A 14,864-nucleotide genomic window follows, 5' to 3' on the forward strand; every position below is an offset into this window, starting at 1 on the left:
AATTTTGTTAAGAAATGCTTACATATTCAGATAATTATCTTGGAGATTTCTTAGTTTTATACTCTTAAAGGTTTCCATATTTTGAACATATACTACTCTAAGTAAAACAAAAAAATGAGTCTATATCTCTATTATGTGAATACTTAATATTGATTTAGTTATTAATGCATACTTCTGTATTAATAAACAGTACAGAAAGAGAAGTGAAGTAGGCATGTCAAAATAGAATATTAGAAATAAAATTTTAGTATTGTCATCTGCTTCCTATAGAAGCACACCTATTGGGAAGTGCACAACCACCTGCTCTGGAGACCTCGTGTACAGCAAAAACATGTAAGTTTCCTAACGTCAAGGTGTAACTCAAACAGAATCTTGGTCGGGGCCAAAGTAACCTACTCTGGGGAGTAATATCCTAAAGTGATATCAGGGCTCTGAAAAGGTGAGTTAATTTTCCTTCACCCTCTAAGCAGGAAGCACTCTTGAATTGGCTCTTGAGATGGGTACAGTAGATTCTCTAGAGTTCTTTAAATGTAGCCAACATCTCCCATTATAGTCCTCTCATTCTAAGGTCAATACTACCCTTATTGATAAATTTACACCTGTGTGACAAATTTTGATAGCACAAAAAATAGTAATACTTGGGTAAATGTACCACAATAAAAGAACAACTATATGAGCATAATAATTCCCTTAATACAAGGGAAAAAAGTGAAAATTAAAAAAAATTTAAAAGTTAAAAAGTAAAAATTGTCTATTGCATATTTGATTTCTTTGGCTAAAGAACATTATCTCTATCAGATTAGATTTATTTCAAAGTCTTGGCCAAAGATTGAGTCCCTACTTTTAGGGTACCCATAGAGTAAATTTCTAATTAAAATAAACATTATAAGATCAAAAATCATCTCAGATTTCCATGAAGTTGCTCAGTGCATATTTTATGTTTGTATACTAATCAGTGTTTTGAACTTTAATATACATGATTTTGATTCAGTATTCTGGCTTTCTAACAAGATCCCAGAAGATATAAACATTTTTGGACAATGAATCACAGTCTGAGTAATGAAACCTTAAACAACGTTTACCAGCAGCTGTTACATCTGTTCAGGAGGGGACTATGTAGACAGGTGTACATGCTATGGCATTTATTATCCCGTAAAGGTAAAAGATGTAGAATTTATATGTGGATTAATGTCTCATCATATTATTGATAAATTTATGAAGTGTGAATCCTAGTCTCAATAAAATCTTATTATAAATTGATCAAATTAATATCTATATTAGAGATCAAGGAAATGAGATGATTTTAATAAGTGCCCATTGTAGTGTATGTCTAAACATTATATTTTACAATTTTTTTGGCTAATTTGAATCATCAGAACAAAAATAAGTTAGACCTTTTTCAAAATAGTGAGTACATAATGTTATCAAAGAAAAGAAGGATTTTTTTGCAGCTTCTCACAGAATTTTAGCTTCTCTATCACTAGCCTAGAAAGTCATCAAAATATTTTTGAGATTTAATTTACTCATTTAGCTTCACTAATTATGTATATAGCTTATTTTTATTTTCATTTTGAATTATATGGGGATCTCTACAGCTGTTAGAGAAACATATCTATTTATAATCAGAACAATATTCAGAAATGAGGAATCATTTATTAACTACCTTCTATAACAGAGGTTGGCCAATTATGGTCCATTGGCTCAATCCAGACTGCAGCCTAAAGTCTGATTTTATAACAAAGTTTTACTGGGATACAGCCATGCTCATTTGTCTACATTTTGTCTGTGATTGCTTTCTCACAGTGGCAGAACTGAATCATTACAACAGAGACCATCTGGTCTGCAAAATCTAAAATATTCATCTATCTATTCCATTACAAGAAAGGTTTGCTGACCTCTGCTCTAAACCCATCTAAAGTACTATCAAGTAATAAAATATACCTCCCTATGAACTATTCTAAAACACTCTCTATGTATAAGAAAAAAATCTTAGATATAATAATATGGGTAATTGCAACATTTTTTTAGTGTGAAGCCCTATTCTAAGTCCCTACGCAAATTTGTGGTCCTTGAGGATTATAAAATTATTACCTATTTTGTTTTGTTCAGATCATGATTTTTTCTTTTCCCCTTATGCGTCTGCTGGAAAGAAAACTAAGTTTCAACTACTGTCACATTAAACAAGAGGAGAAGCATTTTTAAGTACAAAAGAATATGATTCAATAGGACCACTATAGATGTCACTCAGGAGAAGATGTATTTTTTTAGTGTTTCATTTGACAGAATAAGCCCAGTGATTGTAGTTTCAAATGGAATTTACTAGCTGAAACTTTGGCACTGAGATAACAGAAGTCCTTGACTCCAAAAGCTGCCTTGTTTTGGTTTGATGTATAATTTGTGCCAAGCTAGAAGGTGTACGGCAGAAAACAAATCTGTGTCTGGAAACTAAAATCTAGACTAACAGGAACCCCTTCTGGAGCCATATACTAATATTAGACCTTAGCACATGTCAGACATAGCATGGAATTAGTCCTAAATAATAGTTATTATAGTTGTACTACTTCCTCATGCCTTTGATTTCCTTATGTTTAAAAAGATAAGTCCAAACTAGGGCAGTTATTGGTAGTTCTGTTTATTAGAATTTTCCAGAAAGCTTTAAAATAACAATGATGTCCTGAACCCACTTGAAAATAGTTAAATAAGAAAATCTGAGTAGGTTTAATATGAGCTAGAGCTTATCAGGCTAAAGTATAGATAATGTCCACTTTTTCAGAAGTGATCCCACTATGTGATAACACTGCTTCTCTACTTTCTAGCTGGGATGCTGAGGGCAAACAATGGCAGGAGTTAGGTCATATGAAAAGTCTCAGACAGGGTCCACTGTCCTTTATCTTCGGTGTCAACATAAATAGGCAAGAAAGTAACACACACATTATGGTTACATCAGAACATTAGGACAGAGACTATATGGGCAATTTCACAGACATGTTTTTTTCAGCAGAGTGAGTGTGAATGGGTATTTTTTTTTCTCAACATTTAAAATGATTTTACTTTCAAAAATCCAGATATTCAATTTCTCTTAACAAATCTACTAACACCAGATCTGAATTTCCACATGACAAGAGTTGTCAAGATCTGAATAGGGCTGCTTATTTTCAGAAGGGACATAAACTTTCCAAATCAACATAATTTCCATTATTGTTTTTCACCCTCATGACATTGCAGTGGCAGGTCAGTTGCCATTTATTATTGTACTCATTTTCCTGCTTTTATTATAGTTTATCAATAGTATCTGTACCTATGTCTCTGTCAAAAGAGGAAAGACAGAAGACAGACTGATAGACTGCAGATTTTAAGAAAAATTAGAATAAACATTTCTTACTTTTGTACATTACTTGCAAGTGTATGAGAAGCATTTGAATTTGTGACCCAGTCTAGGACAAAAAATGTACTCTTGTCCTTTATCTCATGCTGAGACATTTTCTAATATTTCTTTGCTCTGAGATTAATGGTGTTCCCTAATGAAAAATTAAGAGCAGTAATGCCCTCCAAATACTTAGGATGGCAAACTCCAAGTTTTCTAAAGACCATGTGTTGCACACACTTATTTGTGTGGTAAGCGTTTGAGAGAAGCCTTAGAAACCACTATGTCTTTACTAAATCATCTTACTCAACATTTATTTACTGTTTATTTACTATTGCGTTGCCCTTTTAATGATGTGGAAAATGAGGATCCAAAGAAAAGTAATTAGCTCAAGGTCATGCAGTTATTAACAGAGCTACTTTAGAGTAATTCTGTGGGTCATGCCACTTCACATTCTCTTAAACTCTGTTGTCCCTATAATTTGAGAGGCTAAGTTGTTTCATTAGGTTCAGATAGATAGAACAGTCTCAAAATTGATGTGCTCTATACGTTATATATTGTGATATATAATTTATATCAGTATGTTCAAATCAGTATGTTAAAATACTCCTTACTATAAATTTAAGCACCCATGTGTTTACTATTTTCCAAGTCAACAATTTTCTGGTTAACTTGAGGCCAGGATCACTTCAGAAGACTTGGGACTCATAGCCTGCCTTTGAACCTCAATGATAGTTTTCCTTTCCTTTTGAGACACTTAACTTATGGCATCACATTATCTTCATAATTACTTTGTCTCCTTTCACACTATTTTTTTTTTTTTTTTTTTTTTTTTTTTTTTTTTTTTTTTTTGTGAGTGAGGCTTTACTGCTGATCAGGCAGGGCTGGGTGGGGACCACGCTGGGGAAGCAGGGCCTACACGCCGGGTCAGGGCTGGTCTTCAGGGCAGGGCTGGGCAGCTCAGGACTGAGCCCCACAGGCAAGGGCCAGGCTCCACACGTCAGGCCTGAGCCCTCCAGGTCAGGCTGCTCACAGCAGGAGCAAGCACAGAAAGGAAGGCGGGTCTGGTTGGCCTCAGAGCAGAAAGGATACCTTCAGCCGCTGACTTCACAGCAGAAGGGCGGGAGGCTGCAGAGCGCTCAAGATCCTGGTGAATGCTGCCTGGGAAAGGCTTAGGGGCCACGTGAGGCCTGATGGGAACAAGGAGGACAAGCAAGACGTCTGGTCGTGGGCTGCAGGGAGGGCCAGCTGTCCTCCAGGGTCTGCTCCTCACTCCATCTCCTGCTTCCAGGGCACTACTTGTTGCCCCACGTGGCCACCTTTGTATACACGGGGTGTGGCAGGAAGCGGCTGGACCTCATGTAGGCTGAGATCCTCTCCAGGCCCTGAGGGTGGGAAGAAGCTCAGACGTCAGGGTCAGCGGCCCCCCGGGACTCAAGAGGCTCCACTCCAGACTCCGAGTTGGAGACTTTCACACTATTTTAAGAGTAAGTTTCATGAGGATATATTTTTATTACTTTCATGCCTGCTGTGCTTTCATCATGTCTTAAAGAGTACTGAGTTTAATCAAATATTGGATCTGTTTAACAATAGTAGTTAAAGGAAGCATGTGGGTTCTCTGAAGGTTACTTAACAGAGTGAAAAGCCTTGTATATGAGCTGCTGTTGAGAGGACTCTCATTTATAAAGGCAGGAATTAAGTCTCCCCACCACGATTTGTTTGTTTGTTTGGACTATGCAAATCTTCCAGGGAGAAGATTCTAACCAATATTTGAGCTCAGTAGCAGAATGAGAAGAAAGTTCTGGTTATTGACATAGTTTCCAATGGAGCTTACCATGTTTGCTTTACAAGCAAGCAATTAGCCACTGTGAATTTTAAAATTCAGTTATATATCATTTTTTGAGAGGTTTCAAAACACACTCCTCAGTCTGCAGTACAGTCTTTATATTTTCAGCATATTAGTTGGTTTTAGTCTTCAAACAGCAAGAAAACAAATGAATGCTTCCAGTTCAAGTCTTAAACACCATACATAATAGCAAAAGAGCTAGTACATTTATCTCTTCATGAGGGATTTATCTTGCTCTGCACTTATAGAAACACCATCTAAATGCTGCTCAAAAGTTCCTTAGGAAAATCCTCCTTTGATGGAGGTCAGGTTGGAGAAGATACTATCTGAATTATCATCTCATCCCTAGATCATAACCAGACTTGAAATTTGGGCTGCAGAATACATATACAGCACAGCATTGTGCTATGATTTCTAGCAAGTTTTTTTGAACACCTGTAATCGGTCCATAAGAATCTTTTCCAGAGGCTCAGAATTAAGAACATCTCATAAAGGGAAATAGCTGATAGATAGTGTCACTCTTATTTGACTCACTTCTAAAAATTTGGAATTGTAGCCGATAGGAGTTTACCTTCTAGAGAGCATGCATTCAGGGTTTGCTTTTGTAGTCTCACTTTAGATCCCTCAGGCTCTCAGCATGTTGGCAATCCCCTGTAAGATGGTATCAGTGGGGGACAAAATGAAGCAAAGGATTGTATCTGACAGAGCTCCTTAAATAAGTTGTTCAATTGATGGAAGAAGTAGAAAGCCTTCCCAGGGTGATTAATTCGAATGACCTAAACTAGTTGATGTGGACTTTTAAATGATTAACATTTGGTCAGAGAGTTAGAACAGATATTACTTTAGCTGGAGACCCAGAATATTGTCTGTTAAGGATCTTAGTGAAAAATGAAAAACTAGAGGTCACTGGTTGGAAGCTGCTTTAGAAAGTAGCCTTCAAAGAGCTATAAGGAAAATAACTAAAGTATTTGCCTGTGTCTCTATCCATGATTTGTTTTCAAGCAAGTAAAAGATTTTTCTTACTCACTCTAAAAGCTTGTACAGTAGAAAAAAAAAAAACTGTACTGGGGAAATAACTATTTAAAAAATAATAATAAAAAAAGGTTATTTGTTAAAGTGCTCTCTCAACCACACTTTAGAAGGCATGTAAACTTATTTTTAATAACAGAAACTAATTTTTAAAAGCCTAAATCCAGTTAGACTTAGGTTTATATCGCAGATATGCACTTTAGTTTGTCCTTCCTAAATCTTGAATTTCTGATGCTAAGATTCTTAGATATTTGTAGTATCCTCACATAAAATAATTAATAAATTATAATACCCTGACATTTATTTTAATAAGGGGTGCCTTCTAAATCCTACTAATTTCTATAATGTGAATACTTTTAAAAATTGATTTTTATTAAATATATGCATTGTAATGATATCTCTATAAAATGGAGATATGTAGGGGAAACTACATAGTTCTTCACATCAAAAGAATGTTTTTAAATGTACTATCTTTATAATTTTTAAAAATTAAGACATAATGTTAAAGCAATAAACTATACAATTTAAATGTAAAAAAAAAATCTGGCCCACTGACTCTTTTTGTAAATAAAGTTTAATTTGAACACACACACACAAAAATAAATAAATCCTACCATATGTGCCATGGAGATTTCTAAGTTTTTTACATTATTTAAAATTTTGGATTCTGATGGCTAACATATTTCTCTCTTGACTCTACTGATACTATCTCTGTATCATTCCTTATAACTTTCCTTGGTTACCTGGTAATGCTTTGTCGGCTCTGTATTAAACATGGGGTCTTTATACTCAAAACTAATAACACTGCTCTAAGAAAACCCCACATTTCTATATATTCAATAATTATAGCTCTAATTCCAATGCTGAATGGTACAAAGAGAGTAATATATCCTCATATAATTTTAAAACAAAATTACAGTATTTTTTGAGAAAATAGTTTTAATGTTTTAAGAATTGGGATATCTATTTTTTTTCTTTTTTGCTAATGTTTGAATTGAAGTTTTAAAAATGTAAGATAAGTTAATGGTTATATAGGATTTATACATGTGTCAAACTCCATTTATTCCAATACACATTACTTGGGTATTACTAAAAAGAGATTCTTCATATTCCCTTAAAGTCTCTAATCAGTTTATTTTTCATGAGGAAAATTATTGTAGATAATCTGGTGGGCATGCCTTAATCAGCTGGAAGGCCTTGAAAGCAGGTCTGTGGCTTTTCCAAGAAAAAAGAAGTACTTATTCATGTGAATATCTTTGCTCTGTGATAGTGGAGAACTGTACTATTCATGATCTTTCCTCCTGACTTCCTGCTCTATTAATTTTGGATTTGCTTAGCCAGCCCCCATAATCATATAAGGCAATTCCTTACCATAAGTCTGTCACTATAAATATAAATAATAAATATATAAACAATAAATATGTGTATGTGCATATGTGTGCAGAGCAGTACTATTATCAGATTAGCTGAAAAAAGTTCTTAGCAAAATTTTATTAACATTAAACAATACAAAGTGGCTTTACATGGGAACAACAAGTCAAGGTCAATATCTATAAATAACCTTATTCTATATTTTTCAATTAATTTATTAATTTACACATCAAGTTTCTAATAATTCTAAGATCAACTCTTTATTCAGAATGCACATTTTTTTTTAGATTCAATAAGATTATAACTGAATGGAAAATTTAACTAACTGTTTATATATTCCTTTTGCCATAGAAAAATGGGGAAGTCCTAATGTATTCTACTGAAATGAGAGCAGCACCATTTATAGTAAGGGTAATCTATAAATATTAGTTTATGTTTCTGACTGAACCACAATTAATAACATTAAACCTCTAGGAGTTCCCATCATGGCGCAGCGGAAACAAATCCAACTAGGAACCATGAGGTTGTAGGTTCGATCCCTGGTCTCACACAGTGGGTTAAGGATCCAGCATTGCTATGGCTGTGGTGTAGGCCGGCAGCTGTAGCTCCGGTTGGATCCCTAGCCTGGGAATCTCCATATGCCACAGGTGTGCCGCCCCCCCAAAAAAATAAATAAAATAATAATAATAATAAATCCCTAAACATATAGCTTCCATATTGATATCATTCAGCAACCATCTTTAGGAAAAACATAAACTATTATGGTTAAAATTTTTTAAGGGATAAAAATCCTTACAAGGATCCTTGTACCTATAAGTATCTCAGCTATGGGGAATGACATGTTTTATGTAATTCATAATCTTGCTGATGGTATGGCATAACTACTGTTAATACTGTTTAACCTAAAGTAATTTACCAAGAAACATACTATTTCACTGATCAGAATAACTGCATTTTCTCTCCTATAACTTAAGAAATACTTTTACTGTAGAGATTCCAGATACCTGAAAAGTATCCTTATAAGATACATACAGCAATTTTTTATTGTTAAGGTCTTTCTTATTTTGCATATTTATATAGGGGTATAATTGCCAAACAATGTGCACATTAGAAAAAGGATAGAGTCTGTCATTGTGAATGATATTGTGCCTATTTTGAAATTTAAAAATCTACTTCTTAGTAATATCTAAAATGGTGATAATCATTTAACAACTGATGTGCCCATCGAAGTGCAGATTATCACAAGAGGAATCAAAGAATATGTTTTCCAACTGCAATGTGGCATACAAAATATTTTTATTACCATAACAATCATTGCAAATAAAAGTGTTGTGGCAATACAAGTTCAGCAAAAGGACCTTAATTTGTTGCCTGCTCTGTTGCTAGATAATAAAATTGCTCAGATTATTTACTTGCAGCACAATGTGGCACATGCTTGGTAGCTAAGACCTTTAACTGCATTGGAATAAATGCTTCATAACAAGTTAAAAACAGGTCAAATACTTATGGTTCCATAAAAGTAAGGAAGTGAAGGAAGTGTTTACACACACACACACGAGCACATGCACACACACACAAACAGCAATAAAAGTATAGGGAAATATGTAAACGATAAAGGAACCAAGAATCACCCTGAAAGAGCTCCCAATGGTCAAAGCTGGGAAACAAAGAGTATTTTATTATAACCCAAAAAATCAAGTAAGTACTCATGATTCCATACTGATATAAATATATTTAAATAAAAAAACAAGGGTGAAGTGACACATCTTTCTTACAGAAGAATTACAAATTATAAGTGCACACGGAATGAAGGGAATAGAATATACCATTAGAATTTCAAAGCACAGCAATAATTGCTGTAGACAAAAGTAACAGGGTAAGGTAAAGGTGTATATGTGAAGGGATGATAGAAACTTTACAGAAAGAAGCTTAGCAGATACTACCTTAACCAAATATTCACAGGCAACATAATCAGTAAGTGATGTTAATGGCATGTACCCTGTGGTATGCTATATGAAGAAGAACACTTTGCCTTTGTGAAAAATTTTGGGCAAATTCATAACCCTGGTTTAAGCATATGAAAACATTAGCTAGATCCCAATTGAAGGAGATTCTACAACCTGATTGTTCCTTTTAAATAGTGTCAAAGCCATGAAAAACAGAGACTCAGGAACTGTCAAAAATTGGAAGAGAACAAGGAATCATGACAACTAAAACAAATGTGGTATCTTGGTTTAGAATGGGGACTATAAAAATATATTAGTAGAAAACTTTGTGAAATCCAAACAAAGTCTGCAGTTCAGGTAATAATGTTGTATCAATATGCTGGATGTTAACATTAGGAGGAAAAAAAGAAAAATGGCCAAGGTTGGACAAGGAGAACCATGAGATTTAGTTTCATGGATTAGCTGGTTGAGAGATTTGCTCTACAAATATTAGTTATGTCGTTTCTTTGTTCATAATTATTGCTCTTGTCAACTTTATCAGTATTTAAAATATTGATACACATTTAATATCCTATACATTTACACATTAGACAATCCTCTATCTAAAGAATATTGAAGCAACTCTAATCAGGACAATGGAATTGTGTGAGGCTAGCCCCCAACACCAAGTAATACAAACTGTAAACATAGCAATTTGGCTGTTTTTGCATCAGTCTTTTCATTAACAAGGACTGTGAAAGGACTTTCTACATGCAGCAGCTTGCCTAAGAGGTATCAATATTAGGTATTCTAGCTCAATAAAATTGGTTCTAACTGGCTAAAGTTTAATAACACCTATGAACTCGGAATGACTCAAATCTTAAGCTGATAATGATCATACGTCTGGAGTAACACTGATATGCCAGACTCACTGGACCTAACTAAAGACTCTTTACTGAGAGTTGACTTTTTTATAACCAATCACACATGAATGTACACATCTGTTTTGCCTTATCTATAGTACCTACATATTGGCATAATCACAATGTACTTTACCTTTTGAGCACAGGAAGAAGCCACTACTTTACACTACTACTTTTTCACTACTATGTCCTCTTGTCTAAGAAGCAAAAATTCAGAGCACATTTGGTTAATTATAATAGTATGAGTTGATAAATGTATTATTCTTCTTTAACAATATAGATTATAAGGTACAGTTATAAATAAATATATCCCAAATAATAATATTATAAACATTGATTTAGGAATTTGAGTGATTATTTTTCCTTTTCCCCCCAATCTACAGTTTCCTTTTCAAAAGTATTTCTAGTATTTTTTTTCTTTAAGATCTATTCTATTCTATTCTATTCTATTCTGCTTTTTAGGGCCACAGCTATGGCATATGGAAGTTCCAAGGCTAGGGGTTGAATCAGAGCTACAACTGTCAGTCTATGCCACAGCCACAGTATTGCCAGATCCATGTTGCATCTATAACCTACACCACAGCTCATGGCAATGCCAGATCCTTAATCCTCTAAGCAGGGACAGGGATCAAACCCATATCTTCATGGATACTAGTAAGGTTGTTTATGTTGAGCTACAATAGGAACTCCTAAGTTTTTATTTAAAAAAATGCTTTTAAATGGTTAAAATTTAATATCTTTTTTACTCCTTAATTAGCTTCATGACTTGTTCACAGTTTATACTGAGGTCCTTACAAATGATAGGAATTTGCCTCTTTTCTCATGCATGTTTATATTCATTTTCAAAGTCATATATACTAAGATTTTAGTGAAACGATGAATATGGTAGCATCTGTTCAAACTACCTGATGGGATATTATTTTTCTGTTGCCAACAAATTAATATAAACTATCAAATTAAAGATGAAACATGAAAGGAGAAATAGACAATTCAACAACTGTTAGAGATTTTTAGTTTCTCTCTCTCAATGACTTAGAGAACTAGAAAAGAAAATCAGTAAAATTATAGGAGTCTGGAACAATACTATCAACCAAGTTGCCTCAAGTGAAATTTCAGAATACTTCACCTAATAGTAAAATATACATTCTTTTAAAAGCATATAAATTATTCTCCATGATGGACCATATGCCAAGATATAAAACAAGACTAAATATGGTTTAAGTGACTGAAAAAAATCAATAAAAAAACAAGATAATATCAATAAACCAAATTTTTTTTGAAAAGAGGAACAAAATTCATAAACAGATTATTCAAGAAAAAATAAGAAGGTACAAATTAAAACAGAAATGGAAGTATTATGACATTGCTATAGACAATGAACCAATTAAAATAATTAGGGACTAATACAAACAATGTTAAAATAACAAATTAGAACACCTTGTTCATTTTGTTCATGTTGTTTATTTAGAACACTAAATAAAATGGGCAAATATCTAGAAAGGTAAAATTACTATAACTGGCCAAAAAGAAAGAGAAACACATCAACAGATTGATAATAAGTAAAGAAATTGGATGAGCAATTAAAATGTTCCCACACACAAAAAAGCCCAGGCCCTGAGGTTTCATTAGTGATTTTTGTTAAGTATTTTAAAAAGAAACACCAAATCTTGATAACTCTTATTGCAAAATATAGGAGGGAATACTTCTAAATTCATTGTATAAAATCAGTTTGATACTGATAATAAAGTCAGACAAATAGACAAGAGAATGATATCTCTAATAAAAAATACATAAAAATACTTAACTATATATTAGCAAACTGAATCTATAAATATTTAACATTGATTATACACTATTCACTAGTGAAATGTATAAAATAGGCATACAATTTGAATAGACATTTCATAATATAAGATGTATGGATGCCTAAAATAACATGAAAGATGCTCAATATCATTAACAATTATAAAAATGTAAGTTAAAATTACAATGAAATACCACTACACATCCTTTAGTATGATTATGTCATATAGCTGTCAGTACCAGGTGTTGTCAATGAGGTAGAGAAAGCAATACTTTTACACATTGCTGGTGGGAATGTTAAGTGGTACAGCCATTTTGTAAAATAAGATTCTTTTTTAAAGAATAAATATGTATTTATTATATGATACAGAAATCCACTCCTGCCTCAGATAAATGTATCTAAGAAAGCTGGAATTACATAACCACACAAAGACTTGTTTCTCTTCATAGGAACATTATTGAAAAGAGCTATAATCACAAACTATTAGAAAGAAAAATAACTGATGAATGATTAAACAGTTATGGTATATAGTGAAATACTTTTCAGAAATAAAAAGGAATAATATAACCTAGAACATTCATATAAAATCTAAAAATTTCTATATACTAACAATGAAAGATCAGAAAGAGAAATTAGGGAAACAATCCCATTTACCATCACATCCAAAAGAATAAAATACCTAGGAATAAACCTACCTAAAGAGACAAAAGACCTGTACTCTGAAAATTATAAGACACTCATGAAGGAAATTAAAGAGGATAGAAAGAGATGGAAAGACATACCATGCTCTTGGATTGGAAGAGTCAATATTATCAAAATAACCATACTGCCCAAGGCAATCTACAGATTCAATGCAATCCCTATCAAATTACCAAGGACATTTTTCACAGAACTTGACCAAAATATTTTAAAGTTTGCTTAGGAGCACAAAAGACCCAGAATAGCCAGAGACATGCTTAAAAAGAAACATGGAGCTGGAGGAATCAGGCTCCCTGACTTCAGATTATACTATAAAGCAACAGTCATCAAAACAATATGGTACTGGAACAAAGACAGAAATATAGATCACTGTAACAGGATAGAAAGTCCAGAATTAAACTCACACCCCTACAGTCAACTAATCTATGACAAAGGAAGCAAGAATATACAATAGAAAAAAGACAGCCCCTTCAATAAGTGGTGCTGGGAAAACTGGACAGCCACATGTAAAAGAATGAAATTAGAACACTCCCTAACACCATACACAAAAATAAACTCCAAATGGATTAAAGACCTAGATATAAGACCAGACACTATCAAACTCCTAGAGGAAAACATAGGCCAAACACTCTCTGACAGAAACGACAGCAACATCTTCTCAGATCCACCTATCAGAGTATTGACAACAAAAAGAAAAATAAACAAAGGGGACCTAATCAAACTTCAAAGTTTCTGCACAGCAAAGGAAACCCCAAACAAAATGAAAGGACAACCCACAGAATGGGAGAAAATCTTTGCAAGTGAATAGACTGACAAGGGATTCATCTCCAAAATTGATAAACACCTTCTGCAGCTCCATACCAAAAAAACAAACACCCCCATCAAAAAATGGGTAGAAGATCTAAACAGAAAATTTTCCAAAGAATACATAAGGATGGCTCAAAAACACATGAAAAGATGTTCAACATCACTCATTATTAGAGAAATGCAAATCAAAACCACTATGATGTACCACCTCACACTGGCTATAATGGCCATCATCAAAAAGTCTACAAACAATAAGTCCTGGAGAGGGTGTGGAGAAAAAGGAACCCTAGCACACTGTTGGTGGGATTGTAAATTGGTGTAACCACAGTGGAAAACAGCATGGGGATTCCTTGAAAAACTAAAAATAGAACTACCATTTGACCCAGCAATCCCACCCCTGGGCATCTATCCAGAGAAAACCATGACTCGCAAAGACACATGTACTCCGATGTTCACTGCACCGCTATTTGCAATAGCCAAGACATGGAAACAACCTAAATGTCCATTGACAGAGGAGTGGATCAAGAAGATGTGGTACATATCCACAATGGACTATGACTCAGCCATTAAAAGGAACGAAATACCGGCATTTGTAGCAACAGGATGGACCTAGACATTACCATGCTAAGTGAAGTCAATCAGACGATGAGACAGCAACATCAAATGCTATCACTTATACATGGAATCTGAAAAAATGACAGAAATAACTTTTTTGCAGAACAGATACTGACTCACTGACTTTGAAAAATTTACGGTTTCCAATGGAGACAGGTTGCGGGGGGATGCACTGAGGGTTTGGGATAGAAATGCTATAAAATCTGGTTGTGATGATTGTTGTACACCTGTAAATGCTATAAAATTCATTAAGCAATAAGATAAAAAGGAATAATATACCCTAGAACATTCATATAATTAAAAAATATGCTAACTGAAAAAAGGTGGAGGAATAAAAGTATGTAATTTATGTAAGAAACTTACAGACAAAGCAAAAACATTTGACATTAAGCAGAACTAGAGATAGGACCAGATTCTGGGACTGGAGATAGGAATAGCAATTGACTGCCACTGAGTTTGAGGGAACTATGGGGATTGATAA

Source organism: Sus scrofa, chromosome 1, assembly GCF_054392235.1.
Source record: "Sus scrofa isolate SSC_HxYL_T2T_F1_AM1 chromosome 1, Sscrofa_HxYL_maternal_Yorkshire_Landrace_v2.0, whole genome shotgun sequence".
NCBI lineage: Eukaryota > Metazoa > Chordata > Mammalia > Artiodactyla > Suidae > Sus > Sus scrofa.